At 45.9% G+C, this 22,461-nt stretch overlaps 1 pseudogene; it reads left to right on the forward strand.

Annotated features, from left to right (window-relative positions):
• Positions 1 to 408: 408 nt before the first annotated feature.
• Positions 409 to 3,612, forward strand: LOC115332330 (annotated as a pseudogene).
• Positions 3,613 to 22,461: the final 18,849 nt, after the last annotated feature.

Here is a 22,461-nt window from a genome sequence, read left to right on the forward strand (position 1 = left end):
CAAGATAAGCCGGCACCAGGGCGACAACCGGGCCGAACCACACACACTGATTAACAACAGGAGTGACACCAGAGCCCAGCCAAACAGATCACGAAGAACCAAAACAAAGCCGTAGCATTCACCTCGCAATCATGGCCAGGCAGATATCAGACCTAACTTCACCCTGGACGACATCAGGGACATCATACGACAGGAGATCAAAGAAATTCTTCGGAAAGAACTCCCGAACATGATCAACCCTATTGTACAGGAGGTTGTCCATGCCTTACTGCAAAGGCAGACGACTAGCCTAAAAACAACCAACATTAATCCACCAAGCAATACTAATCAACATGGGCACCGCTAAGCCCAAGATGGGGATCCGGGGTCCCGCTCCACTGCCCCCTTCTGTTGTACAGTGGAACTGCCATGGACTCGCTGGCAAAGTGAGTGAGTTAAACAAAAGATTCCTAACTATCGAAAAACCCGCGGCGCTGCTACTGCAGGAAGTGGGGGGGATGGACAGGACTATCACGGGGTATAAAGCATATATGACACCTACCATTAAGCATGCTGTGCGAGGGAAAGTTAATCGTTTAGCGGGCACTTCGGTGGCCACAGGTCAGGCGGCAGTACTCGTGGACTCTAACTTACCACAGGCGGAGGTAGACATGTCTCACTGGTGTAACAATTATCATTAAATAGTTGCGGTACTGATAACGATCGGTACACGAAGACTGGTGGTAGCATCCGTGTATGAGCGTCAGGCTACCAGGTGCGAGGCAATGTAGCAGCATGGGTACCATACCTCAAACTTGCGGCGGGATCAATTCCTATCATAATCGGAGGAGATTTTAACGCTCCACACAGAATGTGGGGTTACGATCGAGACACTCCGAAAGGTGATGAGATAGCTGCTGCGATGAAATTGAACGGCTTTCGTCTCGCGAACGATGTCAACAAGCCCACGCGCATTGGTATGCATGCGCGGCAAAGAAACTACACCGGATTTGACCTGGACTACCCGAAATGTGGACCTTCAATGGCAGCTTGGTAACGACAGTATGGGCAGCGACCACCTCCCGATAACTCTCACGTTCACGCAATTCGTGGGAGTACGCAAGCGTGTGTACAAAAGAGTAAAATGGGATGACTTCAGGAGGGCCCTCCAGGAAAGCTCATTGAGAAGTTTCAAGCAGCTCTTAGGGGTGCAACCCAGGACATTAAGGTCAAGGAAGGGACCCGAACCCGGATTCCAACCTTCTTAACTTATGGGCCTCCAGAGTCGATGCCTTGGAGAAGTACAAGAAAGGAGGAAAGACCCCTACGCTGCGAGCCAAGCTTAATCGGGCATCGGCAAAAGCAAAACTTTACACGAATACCCTAGCAAGACAGAAGTGGCAGGACTATACAAGCTCCTTCGACGGCAAGACTGGCCTGGACAAGGTATGGCGAACTTTGCAAGCCATGCAGGGCAGAAAGAAGACACGGACGGCGGCGCAGAACATCGCGCTGGCGCTACAGGTGTCCGAAGACAAGGTGGCAGCCGACGCCGGTGAGCTCTTCTTCCCACCCCCAGCGAACCCAACACCCGCCGAGTGCTACGAGATTCTAGATTACGATCCTGCGGATCCAGCTAGTTCTCCTTTTACCATGGGGGAGTTGATCTCAGCACTCAGCAAATGCAAGACCCGAAGTGCTCCCGGCCCAGACGGCATTACATATTCGTTACTGAGGAACCTTCCCGACAAACACACAACAGAACTTCTAGACTGGATAAATCAAATCTGGAGTACGAGTCAGATCCCAGAAGACTGGAAAACATCATGGGTGATCCCCATTCCCAAACCAGGCAAACCCATGACAACCCTCGCCAACATGCGGCCTATTTCGCTTACGTCACACATCTGCCAACTGACGGAACGAATGGCACTGCACAGAATCCAAACCACCCTTGAGAATAACGGGACCTTTCACTACACACAGACGGGATTTCGGCGGCACCTCGTTACCCAGGACAGCCTCTTAATGCTCTACAACGACGTGCTGGAGACACCTTCACGAGTCGATCCACGAGTCATCGTCGCTGTGGACGTAAAAAAGGCGTTCGACTCTGCGTCGCACAAATCTATCATCGAAAGTGCAGCGTCTCATGGCATCCGGGTTGCACCATTGAACTTCATCAAATCTTTCCTCCGAGAAAGGAAATTCACCGTCAAAGTCGGGAAGACCGAAGGCCCCAAGTCGCCATGCGGCGTCGGGGTCCCGCAAGGGGCAGTGCTTTCCCCAACACTGTTCAATCTCGTCATGGCTGACCTACCGCGCCACCTAGCCGAGATCGAAGGTCTCGGCTTTACCATCTATGCAGATGATATTACCATCTGGACAAAAGGTGGAGCGGTGGGAAGGCAAGAGGAGGTACTACAAAAAGCTCTTGATACCATCACCAACTACCTCGACTCCGTGGGGATGGCTGCGGCGACCGAAAAAACACAATATATCGTTGTAGGGAACTGGCGGATACAGGCTCAGTCAGAGACCCAGACTATCCGAGTGACGATGAAGGGTGATTGAGGAAATCCAGAGGGTCAAGAACATTCGTATTCTGGGCTTGTTCATTGATGAAAACGGAAAGGCGTCGACTTGGATGAAAAGGACAGTCTAAACCTGGAAAAACACACTCCACCTCATTCACCGGGTAGCCACCAAGAGATGGGGAGCCACAGAGAGAGTGACACGTGCCCTAACTCTGGCACTCCTTGCCTCAAAGGTGCTATACGCCTATAACTACAACCGACTTACGCAGACTCAAGAACTCCGGCTAGAGCGACTTAACCGAGAAGCAATGCGCGTAGTCAGTGGGCTTCCGAAATTCACAAAAATTGAAGACTTACATATTCACCCCAGACTTAACACCCTTATTAAAGAACGAGCGGAAATGCTGAAAATGGCCCAACTCGATCGTCTTAGATCCACGGAACCGGTAAGGGCTATCCTCCGCCACGTCGGCTACGACACGGACAGCCTCCCTCAGATTCCGCTTCTCAGCCTAGAAAAAACAACAATCCAGCTCACTACCCTCGCCCCGCTGCCCCGGAACATGGGCAAGAATTACGAAGCGCGGCGAAAACATCGGGCTAGGAAACATGAAGTCTTTGTCAAAGACTGTACAGTCGACACGACTAACTTGTTCGTCTACACGGACGCAGCAATTGGCAAAGACGACCAAGCGAGCATTGGAATACATATATTACATACCATGACCACATCAAGCCGCCGAATCAATGAAAAACGGAGTACGAAGGAAGCGGAACTACAGGCAATCCTTGAGGTTGCACGTGAGGCCGTGTGTCAACAGAATGCATACACGGATCCGTTCAATTTTATATGGGTCTTCACCGATTCCAGAGACGCCTACGCTGAGTGCCAGGACGTCAGCTCATACAACACGGCGGTCCGCCAGCTGAGGACACTCGCTCAGCTCCTCGCACTCGATGGGCGAACACTTCAGGTTGGGTGGGTGCCGGGTCATTCCGGCATCCACGGAAACGAAGAGGCCCACAACGCGGCCAAAGCAGCGCTAGAATCTGCGCCGGTGCTTCCAAATCAGGACCAACAGGGTGTCAGTCGTGAAGGAGAAAATAATGTCCTTCCCTTCAACCCAGACGCATTTCTGTCCCTGAAAAGGAAGCATCGAAGGGAAACCCTCGCTTCCCAAATACCACCAGACCCTCAAGGAACCCTACCGACACGCTTCAGTCGGGCCGATAGGGTAATCCTGCGGCGTATTAGAACCCGCACCGCCATGACTCCGGCTCTTCAGTATAAGTTTGGCCTCACAAGACGACAAGGACTCCCAGACGACCCGCCACCCGTTGTCGCAGGGGAGTGCGACCGGTGTAAGTCCGGACAGCAAGCTACGCTGGGGGGGGGGGGGGGGGGGAGCACTTTGTCTGAGGATGCGCAGCGACAAAGCGTATTCGCCGAAGTGTCATCCGCAGACTACCACATCAGCTTCGTCCTACAAACTTCCAAGAATGGACGAGTCCCGACGGCGAACAAGCAGACAGAGAGGCAGTGCTTCAGTCCCTCCTGAAATTCATTCGGGAGGCAGGCATTCGCTATCTATTTTAACATATTTTCATCCGACATCATCCCCATCGCTCATCTCCTCCCACAAATGATCTGAGATCAAGGTGGTGAGGGCATTAATAAAAACAAAACGTGAACAACAACAACTTCACTTCAGAAATGCCCAGCGCCTCATTAGGCTAGGTCACGTCGCACGCGAAAAATAAATGTGAAATAAAAATAAGAATGACAAAAAAGCCAAAAGGAAACATTTGTTAGCGTTTTGCTAAAACGCTAAATGCGGTGCTCTGTTTCTTTTTTTACCTATTATTAGCGCTGATGAGCAGATGTTGAAAGACGCTTTTAACCCGTTTCTATGTTTACAAAATCACAGCCGAGACTACCATGATTTTTCGTTGTTTCGAAAAACGAGCAAAACACCCGCCCTACACAGGAATGCTAAGAATGGCACAGGTCAGAAGCTTTTTTTTTTTTACAAAATGCCGAGCTGTGAAAATCGCACTTCTCTGCATGCGATCTTCACAGATTAGCACGCACGTGTTCGTTGATTCCGAAAGCGAGCAAAGCACGCTCCGGACGTACAAGCGCCGAAAATGATACCACGGTCAGAAGCTTTTTTACCTACGACCGTGACTCATGCATAATCTGACGCTAATCATTACAGGCTCGCATCTAAAGGCTGAACTCAGTTAAGCAAAAATTAACAGCAAAATTCGCGCTGAAAAACTCTATTACAACACGCCGCCGCGCATTCGTCGGAAACCGAATTCCATGCGACAAACATGCGATGAACGCCTCCAAAGACAATACATGATGTCAGAGGGTCAGTTGCGCGAGGGACTTCACCTGCACACAAATGACGCACTAGCAAACGCTGAAAACTCGACTGCGAACCAACGGACAACAGCATCATAACATATGGTATTCACAAAATACATCTGAAAGGTTCGAACTTGGTTCCAACTTCGGAGCCAGTCGAATATATCGGACTCATTTATTTACTAAACTATACGTGCTCCGCGCCGGCCGTTGGCCCCTGCCGGTACCGGTGGACGCCGGGCAAACAAAATCTCGCCTAGATCGGCGGCGAACAGCCCGTGGCCCGAAACTCACCCCGAGTCCCCAGTGACCTGCATGAGTTGCTGCGAGCATGCAACTCGTTTGCTCTGGAAAAATGCTGCGCCATCTACGGGGAAAAGGTTACAAATAAATGGGGGAGAATCCCCCTTAAAGGGGACACCGACAGGGTATTTATGCTCGCCGAGGTTTTTGGTTGTACGTGATATATGAGAACCCAACTACCCAGAACAGAGTTTGCGGCTCGAAATTAGGTTTCTTTCCGCCCGAAAACCGCCGATCGAGAACTGGCAGGTTTGAGGCGCGCTCACTCTCTTTTCCGTGGTCACGGGCCATTTTCTAAGGTTTAGACGCGACCATTAAATTTAATCAAAGTCGTGGGTCATCGAACGCACACAGTCAATACTAGAAATAGAAAAAAATATGGAACCCATTTTTTGTGGCTTCCAAAAAAATGGAAATACGTTGATTGAAAAAAAAAAAAAAAAAAAAAAAAAAAAAAGGTTGCACAGACAACCGGAAGCATTCTGTGAGTTCACAGAGTTCACTGTATAATTCTCAACATGGCGTCGTTTCGCGTATCGTGAGACTAGCGGATGGCAGCGGACGACGGGCGTGGGACCTCTACTTCAGAACTGTCGTTCACGGTACCGGCGAATTCTGTCTTCCTTCGCAAGAGAAATTTTGGACCGATCAAAAGAGTCCATATTCATTCCGTACGACACACCCGACCAGCAAACCGATTGCACGAAGACGTCGCCGAGCCGTAGTTCCTTCTCGTGGCTGAAGACATCGCTCGCTCAAACGTCAAGCCCGAAGTGCGTACATCGAGTTGAATACGCTCGCGTGAGGTTTCTTTACTAGGTGCGAATGTGACCAATGCGTGGTGCTGCCCGACTTCAAGCCAGGAATGCACGTACTGCAGGGAAATCGGCAGCAAACTTTCCGACATACAGTCGACCGGCTACATTACTACGAACGGAAGAGTTCGGAAAGACGTCCGCTTCACAGGCAGCGGGAACGGGTTCGATCCCCAGTGTGGGCGTTTCTTTTTTTTTTGCTCAAACATTTTGCGATGTTTTTTTTTTTTTTTATAATTACCGCTGAAACGAAAACAATTGTTGTGGACGATACGTCTAGACGGTGGATTTGAAAGCGCAAAAGACTGAGAAGAGAAGGAGGGGACAGGACAGAGCGCTCTGTCCTGTCCCCTCCTTCTCTTCTCAGTCTTTTGCGCTTTCAAATCCACCGTCTAGATGTTCAACCAACTAGCCCCCCAATTAATTCAGACGATACGTCGCTAAATTAAATGGTATGGGATTCCAGTTTTGACACCTCTGCCGCACAATGCCACTTTCAGATGCAGGACATGTGAGGCAGCTCTTCACGCAACATCTTGGGAGTATTCTTTTCGAAGCCAATCACGGGAATTCACGACGGCGCTCACGCACTCACTACTAATTGCCAACATTTAAATGTACAAAACAAGTTATCTTGCAGTAAAGAACAGCGAGCGGAACAAACATAAAGCGCGAAACACATGTACCACGAAACCTTCGGACTGCCGGAAGGACCTTGAAGGGGGGGGGGGGGGGGGGGGGGGGGAGGGTTTTGGTAGCATCGGAGAGCGTTGAAAACCCTCGCCTCCGACCGTCGTATTGCGCGGTTTCGTCGTACATGTGTTTCGCGTTTAACTGCAAAGGAATCGCACGGCGAACGGATCCCGCAAAGCGTTTCGTCTGCTGCACCCAAAAAAAGAAAAAAAAAAATCGCACGGTCGGGCATAGCCACGTGACTTCCGCCACTCACTCTCTCCTCTCCACTTCTTCGTGCGGAGCGGGGGTTTCAGTTTCAGTTTCGAGCACTTGCGTTTGTTGGCTTAAAAAAAACAAAACAACACAACTTTGTAGCAAAATATTAATTGGGTAGTATTCCTACGGCCATAATAAATCGCCTGGCAAAAAATGAAAAAAAAAAAAAGATTTGGGGGGTGTCAGTGTTCCTTTAAGCCGCAGTCTGCTATTATGAAAAAAGACATGAACTTTCTCCGCAGACATGGTGACAGAATTATCTGCGGAAACGCATCGAGAATGTTCCAAGAATGTTTGCTCCATACATGCGTATTCTTCGAACATGTTTGCAGACAGTTTTTGTACGAACAGTGTTAGAGGACTATCGTATAAGGAAGAAACACCCCTGAGACAGTTTCTGCAGGCTGCCCTTTGTGTAAATGTACTAGAAATGCCGCCGCGGTTGTAATAATTTTTGAACCGGATAACGGCAAGCTCCGAAGCTTTGAAATCTATATGGTCCGGATCGCTATTAGTTGGAGGCTGAGCGATGGACAATGTGTATAGTCTACATGTGTGGTAAAAAAAACGCTATGAATTGTGTTTTGTCTTCTGTTTGTTCAGGGACACCCTGTACTGCTAAAAGTGACGGCGACGAATGAGAACACAGAGCGGTGTATACAGATCATAAGACGACGGGAGGCAAGCTTGTCAACGGCAAGCACGGAAACCCGCTGAGCAAACAATAAAACTGCGACGCCATGAAAGCGAGCAGAGTCATAATAAATCACCAGCTGCTTTATTGTTCTGCCCTCCCTGGAGTGTCCAGCGGAACTTTCTGCTATACCTTAAGCTTGTGCTCGATGGCTGCAGCCAAGTTCCTCGTGGTAATAACTCTAGCCGTGTATATGGTCATGATGCTTCAAGAAAGAACGGTGTTGGCGATGGCGAAGGACTATTGTTCCGGTAACACGGGTAACATATATGTTTCTTCTTTTTTTATGATAGACATCAACCTTTGTGCGTCGTCTGAGTCACGTGACAAGACCGCAATGGGCTAGCCGAAAATCTGCCTCAGTGACAGACCTGTGCGTGTTTCTTGAAAAATGTAATGGATTACCATTACAAATTATCGAGCCTCAAATGTAATGGATTACCGCTACAAATTACTTTCACTGAAAAGTTACGGATTACTTTACTCGTTAGGTTACGAATTTTTTTCACGGTTTACCGTACACTTATCAAGAAAACAATAGGAACAATTTTTGTTTTCAAACATTCTGCAACACTACTTTCTATTTGCCGTTCGCCCGCCGTTATGGTAGTCCTTTTAAAACTGAAATATTGTATTTAAGAGAAAGAATGTAGGTGCACTCCGTTCATCTGTGAGCTGACACTGCAGCGAAAGCTACAACCACACCCGCCATCCCGCTAACTTTCGGCGACCGTAAATGATCCATGGAATTCTTCAAATAAAGCTAGCGGTGCGCATGCTCAGTGGCAGCGTCTATCTCCGCTAGGAGATTCGGGGGTAAGGAACCATTCTACGAAAGCTTCCTTCTGAGAAGGGCCTTTGAAGCGTGAATGCAACGTCTCAAAGCTGCGGTCTCGCGCCTTTAGCTTTGACGCACTGAGAGCTTATGCATGAACGTGATTGCATGCAGTACTGAAAAAAAAAAGCATGGACTAAAAAATGTTTTTGCATGCGTTGTCTTCTTGATGTTTGGTTTTCGCCTATTTGTATATGCCTTGCGCGTTTTTCAAACGGTTCCAGTGACCGGTCATACAAAAAATCATGTTTTCCTTTTGGTTATTCTCCTCTTGACGATGTTTTCTATTTGGTTGAAGTTTCTATCTTTATGCTGCTGAATTGCCTTCTCATATTGCTCCAGTTTCTGTACTACGCTAATATTTTTAAATTATAACGAATGATTAAAGTAATTCGTTACCGATATTTCTAAAAAAAATACATTACAAATTACTGCCACAAAAAGTAGCGTGGCAATTACAAAATTACTTTAAAAAAGTAACAGACTACAAGTAATCCTTTACTTGTAAGGAATTACTTCACAAGTCTGCCAGTGCCCTTTTCCGTCTGACTGCATTATCGTCTAAGACCAGCACCTGGAGTCGGTTTCGACATGAAACGAGTATTCGATATCTCGAAAGTTGACATCGTCACAAATAAAAAAAAATTGTAGTCGAATTTAGAGACTGAAAGTGAACGTATAATAAGGCAAACTCGGACGTCGGAGACGGAGGGGCGACTGATGGTGCTTATAGCGTATTTCTTGAGCAGATTCTTAAAGTATATAAGCATCACTTCCCATATAAAATTAAGAATATATCAAAAAAGATCCGTGAACCGTGGGTCACCTTCGATTTAGTTCGTAATATTCCTAAGAAAGACTTACATTTTTAAACGCTTCCTTAAAACACGTGACCCCGATGCACTTAAAACATTCAAAACCTATCGTAACTGCTTAGCTAAAGAGCCAAGAAATGCAAAAAAAGGTTACTACTCCTCTCTTTTTTCTTCCGCGAATGGACGCACTGATGTAATGTGGAAACACATCGGTTCTTTGGTGAAAGGTGCTCCTTCGTCAACTGCCATTGAAACGCTAGTGTATAACGGAGTTACATTAACCGGCGAACAGCTTTCCAATCTGTTTAACGACCATTTTGTAAATATAGCCGTCCATACCGATGGTAACGACGCTTGCAGATACTTGTGCCATAGAAACTGTAGCTCAATTTTTTTAGCACCAACTACTGCCTCAGAAATAATTAACGTGATTATGCACTTAAAAAATAGTAGTAGCTGCGACGCTGATGATATGCAGATACGTCCAATTAAGTATGTTGTTGATATAATTGCCCCCTTTTTAAATCATATTTTTAATCTCTCCTTAGCGTCTGGTGTATTTCCGAGAAGGATGCAAGTAGCGAAAGTAATCGCTCTGTACAAAAAAGGTGATAAAAAGGGGTGGGGGACTACAGGCCCATTTCTATACTACCCGTTTTTTCTAAAGCGTTAGAAAAAATAATTCATCGCCGTTTGGTAGACTTTTCAAATAAACATGACCTTATTACTTCCTCGCAGTTTAATTTTAGAAATAATTGCTCAACTGAAACAGCCTTACTTAGTCAAAAAGAATTTATATTAAAAAAACTTTGAAAAGAAAAACTTGGTTCTCAGGATGTTTTTAGACTTTACCAAGGCGTTCGATTGTATTAGTCATAAGGTCCTATTTAAAAAGCTTGAAGTTTACGGTATCCGTGGGCAGGCGCTATTACTTCTGCAGTCTTATCTAGAGCATCGACAACAATATGTATCTATCAATGGTAATTCCTCCACTATTAAGCCTATTGCGTCAGGCGTTCCACAGGGTAGTGTACTAGGGCCATTCCTTTTTAACATGTACATAAATGATATAATTAAAGTCAATAAGGAGGCAAAATTTTAATGTATGCTGATGATGCAAGCATATTTTTTCCTCCGAAACCGCTGATGAGCTAATCGATATGGCTAACTTAACTTTGTCTAGAATTAAATCTTGGGGTGATAGTAACTCGTTGACAGTAAACAGTAGTAAAACAAAAGCTATTATTTTTCGTCCAAAAAATAAACCTGTGGCGGTGTCTAAGCTTCTCCGTTTTGATTCGTCTCGAATTGAAATAGTCAGTTGTTTTAAAACTCTCGGAGTATTTTTGAGTGAAAATATGTCCTGGGATAGCCATATAAACTATATTATTCCAAAACTAGCTCGCGTGGTAGGGATTGTGAGTCGCTACCGTTACATATTGCCAACAAATGTGAAACTCTTGATCTATAACTCTTTGTTTTACTCCCACTTAGCCTACTGCTACCTCGTTTGGGGTACATCAACGTTAACAAATATTGAAAAACCGTTCATACTACAAAAGAAAATACTCAAAGGTATATGTAATGTACCTTTTGATTTTCATACTGCTGAATTATTTAAAACCTTTAGGGTAATTGATGTTCAAAAATTGTATTCATATCGACTTTGTACCAGTTTTAAGAGTAAACGAATAAAGGGCACATGTTTCTTACAAAATCTTGCATTGTTGGAGGAAAATTTACTAGTGTATTCTACTCGTCACGCGGAGAAGTGGAAGATGGTTACTCAGCGAACGAACTATGGCTCTCAAATTCTTCAATTTACTCTTCCAAATTTGTTAAATACTTTGTGCAGTAGTAATGTTTTCCTTGAAAACTTGACTTTCAAAGACTTGCGTGAATATTTTTGTACATGATGCATTATTTTCATAAAACGTTATTTGTTCTGTTTTCTTTTTTTGTTAACAATACCTTCAGCTGCTACTGAATGTGATTTTCATCTTTGTTTCTCGATGCTTGCCGTTGACCACTGTAAGGGGCCCGAGGACCAGTCAAGCTGCATATCGCAGCTTTTTTCCTCGGGCTCCCCCATCAAGATTGATGGAAATAAAGATATTATTATTATTATTATTATTATTATTATTATTATTATTATCCGAAGAAGCGATCATTACCGCTACTGTTTTACACGCGCGCGGTGCGTTCAAGTATGTTCCGAACCAGAACACTGAATGGCAGACGAAAATAAGCTAAAACCTAAAACAACAACGACAACAACAACAACAACGGGCCGAGTAGGATTTGTTAAAGTAGCACTCAAGTGAATTCTGAGATCGTCTATTTATTGTGCACTCAATCTACGGGCTCTAAGCATCCTAAATAAAAAGTGATAGTCGTTTACAACTCCCTGTAACGCCGAATTGGAGCGCAGCTCTTGAGGAGGAGGAGGGAAGGGTACTGAGGGGAGGGTAGACCCCCCTCCTCCTCCTCCTCCTCCTTCTCCTCCTCCTCCCCTCATTCTTTAATATGCTCCGGGAGGGTCATGTGACCTCGGGGAGGGGGCCACTTGACCTCGGGGTGTGGTGCGCGAGAATGGTGCAGCGGTGGTGGTAGAGAAGAAAGAAGAAGAGAAAAAGAGGGAAGAAGAAGAGCGAAAAGAGGCCGGTTGCGCTAAAGCCCCCTGATAAAAGCGTTTTTACAAGTACCGCCAACCATTGTTGTGGAAGTGCGCGAGACATGTGCCATGAGCGGGTGCTCCGCCGCCATTCGCTTCCAAGGCCCGCTCATTTCAGTGCTGCGCCGCCATTTGCTTCCAAAGGCCGCTCGAGACATGGGCCTCGTGCACTCGCGCATTTGACGCTACTTGCAAGACAAACGCAAACACATCGAGGGGCTTTAGGTTGGGCAGGCGGTGGAAGCCGACCTTCGGAACGGAAGTCTGAATTGACGCCGTCATCGAATCTGGGACTTGGCGAAGGGGTCCCGATCGACGTCGATCTCCATTCTTCCCCACGACGAGCACAGACAGCAGGAACACGGCTGACTTTGAGTGATGCAGACGAACACTGACTGAGTCACATACGTTGAAGTCTTGATATCTACGGACTATGACATTTACTCTTGCTTCGTGCAGATAGTTTTCCTTCTTCATTTATTCCAGTTTACTTTCTTATTTTTCCTACGTTTTCTTCCCGATTTCTTAATTTTATTCTAATTCCCAAAGTAAAACTATTTCATATTCACAAGGTCTCCTAATTTGAAACGACCCTCTATAACATATACACACTTCAGTGTTGTGACGGCTAGCAACGTCACAGGGCGGTCACATGACCGGGGGGCCACGTGACCTTGGGGCTCACGTGACCTTGAAGTGACCTTGAGAGGGGTCACGTGACCTCGGGGAGGTGGCCACTTGACCTTGGGGGGTCACGTGACCTTGGGGTGATTTTGGTTACGCCGCCGGCAACGGCGACGGCGACGCCGACGCCGCTCAAGCCGGAAACGGGCGCCTAAGAGCTGCGTTTTAAAAACGAAATTACACTCATAGGCGTCCGATTTCCCTGTTCAAAGCCATTTTAGGCCGTATACTCTACGGTGTTTATTTATGCCTAAAATCGGCGGATGTTTTTTGGTGATTATTCATGGTAAAAATCGACAGATGTTTTTCGGTATTGAATTATTTCCAAGATATCGGTGCATTTTGGTGAAGTGTCTCTTGCAGACGCTTAAAACGGCTTTTGTCGACGAGTGAAAAATCGCGAAAAGAAACGAACAATCAAGACGAGAAACGGTTCAGATTTCATTTACATTCGATACACTACGTTCTTCACGCTTCATTATTGCGATATATGCATGCGTACATCCCAAGGCTCGCGTCTGTCATTCCCGCCCGCTCCTTCGCGTAGTCGTCCGGAGCTCTGCGCTTTGTTCCCATCCTGGTGGTTTCGATCTTCTCCGTGTGATGCGAAGCTTGAAGCTCTGAAGCAATTTTTGTAACGAGAAAAGAAGGCTTTGTCTTTCTTTCCCTGCAGCCAACCAGTACCCTGTCCTCATATTCTGACCTAAATAGAACAAGGACATTAGGACCACCTCAAGATAACGAAAGACATGGCAAGGTGCATGATTTTAGGCAACAAAAAAGAGGAGAACAACGACCTTGTATACGAAACCCACACAAAAACAACTCCAAAGGAACCTATAAAAAAAAAAAACGATGTCATAAGATTGTCATAAACTTTGTTTTCCATATAAGACTTCGGCGAATATAGTTGCGCCTCACTGAGGAAGAATACTTCTATCCAGAGACAAATCCTGAATTTTAGATGACCTAAAGTCACTTCACCAAGTACGGTTGCCTAAAGTCGCAACCTAATAATTTCCCCCAACGAACAATAAGGGCCTTTTTGTCTTTAACATCTGGACATCACATCAAGTCAGATTTTGCCTCTTATTACTAAGGGTTTTGGTATGTGACATGAATTACACGCAGGCGTTGTGACGACCACTCGGAGTGCTTCTCTCGCATCCAGAATGCTCACCAAATGCTGGTCGCGCCTCCTAGTTCGGATCAACTTGAAACCAGCGTCGTTTGCTCAGGTAAAACTATATCTTGCACATATGTTTTTCATCTTTCAAGGATCACATCATCGAGTGTAAAAAGCGTATTTGGAAAGCGATCAAAACAATCGAAACAATTACCTCCCTTTGACTCTCCTGTCTTCTTGGGCTTGCAACGGACCGATTGCCAGGACATCACTATACTCTGTTCGCCCATAAGCTTACGGTACTGTGGGAGCTACGAGTTCGCAGGACCAATCAACCGCCTCCCTTTCGACACCTGACTCCCCTCTCTGAGCGTAAGTATGGGTGAGAGCATAATCACGTGGCAAAGAGATAGAGGTGATTGGTTCAACGAGGGCAAACCTCCCCCCATACTGTCAGCTTAGCGGTGAATATGATATAGGTGCTACACCCAGTCACTGCCCCTCTGACGACAACAACCGCCACCATAAAAATGCGTTCCATGCACACGGTTGTTCCTGCTATTGTGCAAGCGCATAGTCGGTGATAGGTTAAAAGAGACGCCTAAAGATATTCGAGCTTCTCCGTTTTTGTGTTATTACCTCGTTAGTAGATCGGGCTATTCATGGAACAAATAGTAGCCACTAAACATCAGCGCATCACATTTGAATTCGAACATGCAAAAATAGCGCAACGTCTGGTGGCGCCCTCTGTCTTTTCAAAACATGCAGTCTGTGACGTTTAACCAGAGGGACGCTTATTTCTGCGATTTGAATCTGCTGTTCTTGCCGTGTTTTGTGTGCTAGCTGTTTTCACCGGTCAGTTTGGTGTCTTTCTTTTTTTTGTGTGTGTTGGTTTCCACATCGGTGACCTCAATTGAACGAGTACGTGCGTGCTACTGACGTTACCCCGAGAAGCTTCGTAGGCCTAACGAGCCGAAGGCGCTTGCCCGGAATGCAGGCAAAGGCGTGAAGCCGCATTACCCGCCAAAGGTAGAGTTAGTTAGAATTCAGGACGATTTTATGTACAAGCTATGCATGATCATGTGCTAGCCGCACGCGCCGGCAGCCGTTCCAGCTCAAGACAAGGAATGCCAAGTGTTGATTCGTCCAAACAAAAGCAGGCCGACGGATTCGTGCCGAGCGACTTCGACGGGCGCGGTATTGTAATCTTTTTCCGCCGGCATTTGGGTGACATTCGGGAGAAAATAAGTGCTTATTTTAACTAGTTATCGCCATCATTTTGATATTTTAGAGCGCAGCTCTCTTCGGTTGCTTTTTCCGGCTTGAGCAGCGCCGCCGTCGCCGTCGGCGTAACCGCGCGTTGCATTATGGGAACCGTCTCATAACGCAACTCGCGGTTCTTACTCGTGACCCGCGCGTTGCATTACGGGACGTCTCCCATACTGACGTCACACGGGATGTTACAAGTGACGTCACGGTCACTCGGGAAAATCACGACCTTCACAGTGATGGTCACGTAAAGGTCACGATCTTCACGTGACCTTCACTTCACGAGGTCTCCACGAGTGACATCAAGAAGGTCACGAGGGGAAGGACGAGAGGGAAGAGGAAGAGGGCCATACCCTCCTCTCCGTCCCCTCCCCTCCTCGTCCTCAAGAACTGCGCTCTAATTGGGCATTACAGAGAGTTGTAAACGTCTTCTTTGTTTTTAGCCTAACCCCGACTCGAATCACTGCTTCGATTACACCGCTCGCGTTGGTACCGACCAGTGGAAACGGGAAAAAAATGTGGAGCAGAACGCGCTAGACTGCCCTGGACTCAGTTTCGTCGCGCTCTTTCTCAGCGCGGCAAAGTCAGCGGGGCGCGGCTTATAGTGGACGACGTCCGCACGATCGCTTTCGGATCCTGAATTTAGGACGATGCAGCGGGCCATGGCGCCGATGCCTATACTCGTCCCCGGCGCGGCAGCCATGAACCCAATTCGCACACAATTGGCCAGCCGCTTCGCTCCAACCCTCCAAGCAATGAATTGGCCATAATGCGCTACGGAGCTAAAATGTTTTACTTGTTTTTGGAACATTAATTTGCTTGAAACTTCCCAAAAAATCGCATTTCCAGAAAAACACAAAAACAAGAACAACCTAAGGAGGTTTAGAATAGTTTACTTGAAGTACTTTCTCCGGGTATGAACTTCTACTTTACTTGGTGTATTATTTTTTCTGGTACTTTCCGGATCGAGGTACAACCCCGACTTCAAAGTACATTCCCCCTTTGATCATGCTAAATTTGTATCACAAAATTATTCTTCGTCAATCCTGAAGCCTGTTGACTTTTATCCAATATTCGCCGCCATTTCCGAAAATAATTGATGCACCCCCGATTACTCTTAAGGCAATGCATACCAGTTACACACAAACACACACACATACATACACACACACGCACGCGCACACAGGCACGCGCGCGCGCACAGACGCACGCGCACACGCGCAGGCGCACACACGCGCGCGACACGCGCACACACGCACACGCACACGCACGCGCACACGCACACGCACAGGGCAGGGGTGGCCATTGTATACTAAGTACTTTAGAGTTAACGTACTTTTCAACATTGATTCCAACCTCGACGTTCTGACGTCCTCGCGCGCTCTCGTCGCCTCCTCTCTATCTCACTTTCTGTCCACCTAGCGACTGGCTCTTCAAGAAAGACTGCCAACTTGGTCTATTCATCGTCTAACCATAGCCTCCTCTATTCTCACAAATCCTGGCAGTTCGACGACGTAGCCATAGAGTGCCCTGTCGCAGATTTGGACCGCGAGAATCCGGTAGCACAGAGCATCGAAGAGCCATTTCTAGGTGAACCTGGACGTCAGCGCACACCTTTTGCAGCGGCGAGGACCCGAAACACATTTGTTCGCTCGGCAGAAGTGTGTTTCGGTGTTTCGCCGCAGCGGGGCGCTAGTCACGTGGTTCTTCTCTCATCCGTTGTCTGCCGCTCCGCCTTTTCCATTTCGGTGGACGCTTCTCGTGGCCATCTGCCAGGCTTTGTCAATATATAGGAGGCTATATCGTAGTATTCTACGATAGTTTACTAAAAGGGGAGGGTTTGACTTTAATACGTTACACACAAAAAAAAAGGTTGTACCCTCATAATGTTTGCAGATGCAGTGTACAACTATTTTCATAATGCAGGTTGCATTTGCTAATGAGGAGGACATTATAGTCACTGACAGCTTAATGGGCGTGACTTATTACGTTTACGCGCATTGTGATAGGTTCTTTCTTCGTTCTTATCGGCTCATTCTGCAATCTGGTTGGCGGAGGAAGGATAATTAGATGCTCAGGACATTTTCAGTGTTCGTCAAAGCAAACCTCTTCTCACAACGTCCCAAATCTAACAACGGAGCAATTGTTGTTTCCCCAAATATTTGCTCTCTATGTGCGTTTATTTTGCGTTTAAATCATACAATCGTCAAGCAAGAAACATTTATAGCAAGCTGAGCACGAATAAAAATTGGCGCTCTTCTGACCAAATCATAGCGAGCTTTCTTTCTGCTTTACACGTCGTTCGTCAGCTACGCAATTTTCTTATTAAAAAAATCAAAATGTAAAAAAAAAAAAAAAAAAATTAAGGTCCTATTGCGAGCGCGAAGAAAGCAAAACGAATAAAACATTTTTACTAACTAAAAAGAACATCGGATATTATATGCAGTGTTTAAATTACCATACGCTTTTATTATTAAACGGTACCTTGAATTTTAAATTTGCAATAGTTCTGTGTTTCGCGTTGTTTTCAGTGATCGGACAGATTTATCAATAAATCCTTCGTGTCTAACAATACATCGCGCGATGAAGAATGGTTTCTTCTAGTTACAATGATTTTAGTAAAGAGGGCAACGCTCAGCGATAGTTGAGGTGTGACGTCGAAGCAGCTAAGGTATCCTTTCGGAGCAGATGGACCGAATGAACGGAAAAGGTGCGAGCGCGCAGCATAGAGTGCGCATAAGCGTTTCGTGTTCAACCGAGTGACACACCGGACGAAAATTCCATAGCGTTTGGAACCAATGAGGATGAATTAAGTAGCGAACATTTAAGCTGTCTGCGTGAGAGGGGAGCGTGTTTTCTTACGTCACCTTGGCACAAATAGCCACACGGGCTAAACGAAAAGCGCCGAATAAAGGCCCGTTCACACGATGCATTTTTCTCGCGCATCTAGTGTCGCGAAACCTAGTTTCGCGAAATGGTTGCGCCGTCTGAACGAGCCCGAAAAGGACGCGCGCATCTAAAAAAAGTTGCGCGCACACCTCGCTTCTGGAGCGAGCTTTTGCTGAAACTTTGCCGAGTCCTGTCAATCACTCTGAGGGCGCCGCCAATGGCCGCTCAGAAACGCTCTCACGTGGCCTTTGAGGGGGGAGCGAGCTGTTTGAGAAGACCACTTCACTGCCGGTGTTGTAGCGGAGCCAAATCCGAAAAAAACCGAAACCACGAACGACGGATACTGCCGGCACTTCCGCAAGCACGTCAAGGAAAAAAATCCAGCGATGGACGAAGACGTAATTGGTGATGATGATAATTCACGTCTATTTTTGGTTATAATTAAGAAATAAACCCTTGAGACAAGGAAACAAAAAGGGACGTACACAGTACCGTCTCAAAACCAGCACAGCGTACAGCTCTCATTTACTTCCACAACAGTCTTCTTCTTTGTCAACCTCCATCCAAATTATACGTATTCAACAGTAAATAAAGTAAATGGCAGTAAATGACAATTCAACCACTAGTAAACGAAAATTTAAGAGTAAATTAAGTAAATGGAAGTAAATGACACGACGCTGAATGGCTAATGGTGATGATGATGATGTTGGCTTTCAACTGAAGCACCACTTTATGGTCAGCACCCAAACTATTTTCGCGAGTCTAAACGTCATCGTTGTTGCACGTGAAGCGGTACGTGTGAACGAGCACATTTCGCGAAACTTGAGTGTCACGAAACTGTTGCGCGCCTAAAAGATGCATCGTGTGAACAGACCTTAAGGAGGGACAATGAAGCAAGACCAGGTGCACTCTCAAATTAAGTTTATTGAAACACACACACATGACTAATACTATATTTCTGGGTATTTGCTAAGAAAAAAGAACTGTATCTGGCAGTTTGCATTGACGGGGCATGAACGCACTTGCTTTTTCTTTGCTTTTTGATACGGAAAGCATCTAAGGCAGCTTTATATGCGTTTCCTCCGAGAATAGTTCGTGCTAATTCCGGGTCACATGAGCGCCTATCCCGGGAGTGCACCGCCAGATTGTCAGGCGGGGCTGTTTTACTGACCACGCACGTTATCTTACTACCATGTATGACCATGCAAGCTATCTTGCTTGCTCGTTATCTTTTTATTAGCGGCCCGTGGAATGTTTTGCGTGAGTGTCGAAAGTGGCGCGCGTCGATATCTATAGAGCGCGGTTGACGGCGCGAAACCCCGAAGTGTCCCACTAACAGCATTCACTGTAATATCGCTGTAATGATTATGATTTAAATGAAGTAAATCGCATTTATTTGATATTTTATGATTTTTTCCCACCCTGGTTTCAGGTGGCGCGCCTAAAACCATAAGAAAATAAAAAAAAATCATTAAAAAGTCAAATAAATCAGATTGACTTAACTTAAGTAATATTTAATAGAGCGATATTACAGCGATTGCTAAAATAAACAAAATAAGAAGGGAATCAGTATGACGAAGTTCGTTGCAAGTTAATGACTCGTAATTGAATAATTAGCTCATCAGTACACGAGAGAGCAATAAAACTTTACGTCAAAGTAAGTTGTAGGTGGTTAACTTCAATATTATTAAAAGCTGTGCCCATGCTCGTGAAATCGATACAAAGAGTGGTCATTGACGCGTACGCTGCACCCGAAGCACCCTTTTGACATTAATCCTGGGTAGCATAACTTCTGTGCGAGCTTGAGTCTTATTCTTTCGTAGCTCATCAAGAATTCCTGCGTCATAACTCACCTGTGCTACGCATACCATAACGTGACGAAGCATGCGAAGGTAAGTGTGGGAAAAATATATACTCTTTCGGTAATAAGGAGTTCTACTTCTAATTGTTTCGGTGGCCGTTCAGGTTTTCTGTTCTCTCCGTAATACTATTTATATAATAATATTATAATAACCTTATTATTATTATTAGTAGTAGAAGTAGTAGTATCAGCAGTAGTAGTGGTATTATTAGCCGTACTAGTTTTTGTAGTAGTAATCGTTGCAGTGCACTCGAAGTAAAATGGCACTTAAGTAAAAAAAAGCAGTAGGGAGTTTTCGTAGATCGTTTTGGCCTTTCCGCAACGCTATCCGCTACCCGCTACGAGACCCGCTAACAGAAGCATAGCGGAGACTCAAAAAAGGGCTTTCGTAGACCGTTCTCTGCGGGCTACGGTACTGCGATTATGAAAACGCCACTAGCGGTCGTAGAAAGCACTATATAAAACATTAAACGCGTACTATTACTGCAACCACATATTTGTTTTATCAGAGTGCCTCTTTTCGAACACAACACATGGTTAATTTACGATTATGAATGTTAATCTTTTTTCTAAATAAATTCTTTGTAGCATATCTTGCCAGCTTGCGGTTATCGCGCTTTGCCTAAAGCCAGATTCAGTTCGGCAAAGCTAGTGCCACTAAATAAGCTACGCTTCAGAGTAACGACACTTGGCCATATTGTGTCGTAAAATTAAGGTTGCCAGTTATTTGAAGCTTTATCTGAAATCACAGGAAATGCTTTTCCGCCCTCCACAAATGTTTAAACCGTTCGCGACAGAGCAAAGCAATATTACATGACCTTCCTAACACCGAATCTAATGCTGAGGAAGTCGCACTTTTGAATCATGACGATCGGCCGTTGCGTCTGTTCTGCATACGAGCCAAAATGGCAGCGCCCACAACAATGTCGGGGTACGGAGTGCCGATACTCTAAGCGCAGCTTATTTAGTGGCTCTAGGCAAAGCCAATCCTCTCTTTGCCATCTCGCGCTCTTTTATGTTCGTGGACGCGTTCTCCACCAATTCCCGAAGATGCAGCGGCTCAGCGTTCTTGGGGACCAACTTTTATTGTCCAGTTTAAGTTGGAGTGAAATAGAGGATGTGTATTTGATGTTTTCGGAGCCGCCAAAGCGGTGTTATGTTACTTCACTAATGTGCGCCACTGGTATGGTGTAGCTTTGGAAGTTGTATTCTATAAGCGGAAAAACACTTTTTTTTTTTTTTTTTTTTTTTTTAAGGCGGTACTGACTGTCAGCAAAGATTTTTGTCTTTAGTCTTTAGACTTTATTTATTTGGCTCTGGACAGCCGCGGCTCCGCGGAAAGGCACCAGCTTGTACCATGGAGGACCACGGTGCCGCGTCTAGTGAACATGATAATGCGACGACATGGATTGTTGGTTTGGGGAGGAGGGCAGTCCGATTCGCAGAAGTCCAGATTTCGTGGAGGCGGGTTGGGGGTGTGAGAAGCGAGCTGGGGGATCTGGCGCGCCGTTCGATCGGTGCATGAAGGAGCCTCCGGAAGAGTATGGCGCTATTGCTCACTGGAGTCCACTGCAGTCGAAGCATCAGGCTTCAAGGAGGTAGCTCAGTCAAAAGTAGAAGCTGCCGCCTCCGAGGCACCAGCGCTCAGATTGAGGCACCGCCATCGCCCGGGGTGTCATCCTCTCAACGTCGTCATCGTTGTGCTCTTTATTTATACGCGTATATATGTATTAATGAAATAAGATAGATAAAAAGACACACAATCAAAGGGCCAGTGTATCTCGAGATCCGCTATTTCGTAAGGCGCCTCCGCAACCACGTCCGCAACTCCGCAAGGTCTGCGCTAGATTGGCGCATGGGCAGTAGTTGCGGAAACGTAGCGGACAACGTAGCGGAGGCGTAGCGGAGACATCAAAACGATCTACGAAAACTCCCTAATATACGGCCTTTCCGTTTCCGTTGTTTAAAACGCTCAATATAAGTGACCAGATGGAGTTGTTGTTTCTTTCTCCCGGTTGTACGTGGACAAAAAAGAAAGACGTTTTGCTTATTTTAAGCGGCTTTTTTTCAACAAACAAGGGAAAACAAGTAAAGCAGTTTTGTTTTTCTTGTGTATACAACTCATGCTCTCCTTTTATTCTGCGAAGCGAGAAACAAAAGACACAATAAAAATGAGTAAAACATTATCACCGCAGCGAGTTCGTGATGTCTTTCACTCTATCTCTAATCACTCTCGTCCTTTTGTAGACGGTCTGCTTGCACGCTCGGGTCTCGTCAATAACTCGCTCGGGGGATTAGTCGTTGTAGTGTAGTACACTCTAAGAAAAAGTGAGCATTCCCCCTCGTCATCGTGCGTTTTGACGGCTGTAACTACCCCACAGGCTTACCTAACTACCCACTGGGCTCGAGCCATTGAGAGTTAGCACCCTGTTGGAAGGTGACAAGCATAGGGTAGTCACGTTTTATAAACTCTTGAATTGAACATTCAAGTGCACGCAGTCGTTTAATAGTAAAAGTCACTTCACAAATCTCAAAAAGTACTTAAAACTTGTTTTCTTTGTGCGTTGGTTATTATTTATTCAAATTTAAACCGCTCGAAACAAGCGTGTGGCTTATTTCGCCTAAACTGGCAGAAAACAAACAAGTACAGGCAAC

This window comes from Ixodes scapularis, unplaced genomic scaffold (genome assembly GCF_016920785.2).
Source record: "Ixodes scapularis isolate PalLabHiFi unplaced genomic scaffold, ASM1692078v2 PGA_scaffold5__190_contigs__length_132052651, whole genome shotgun sequence".
Classification (NCBI taxonomy): Eukaryota; Metazoa; Arthropoda; class Arachnida; order Ixodida; family Ixodidae; genus Ixodes; species Ixodes scapularis.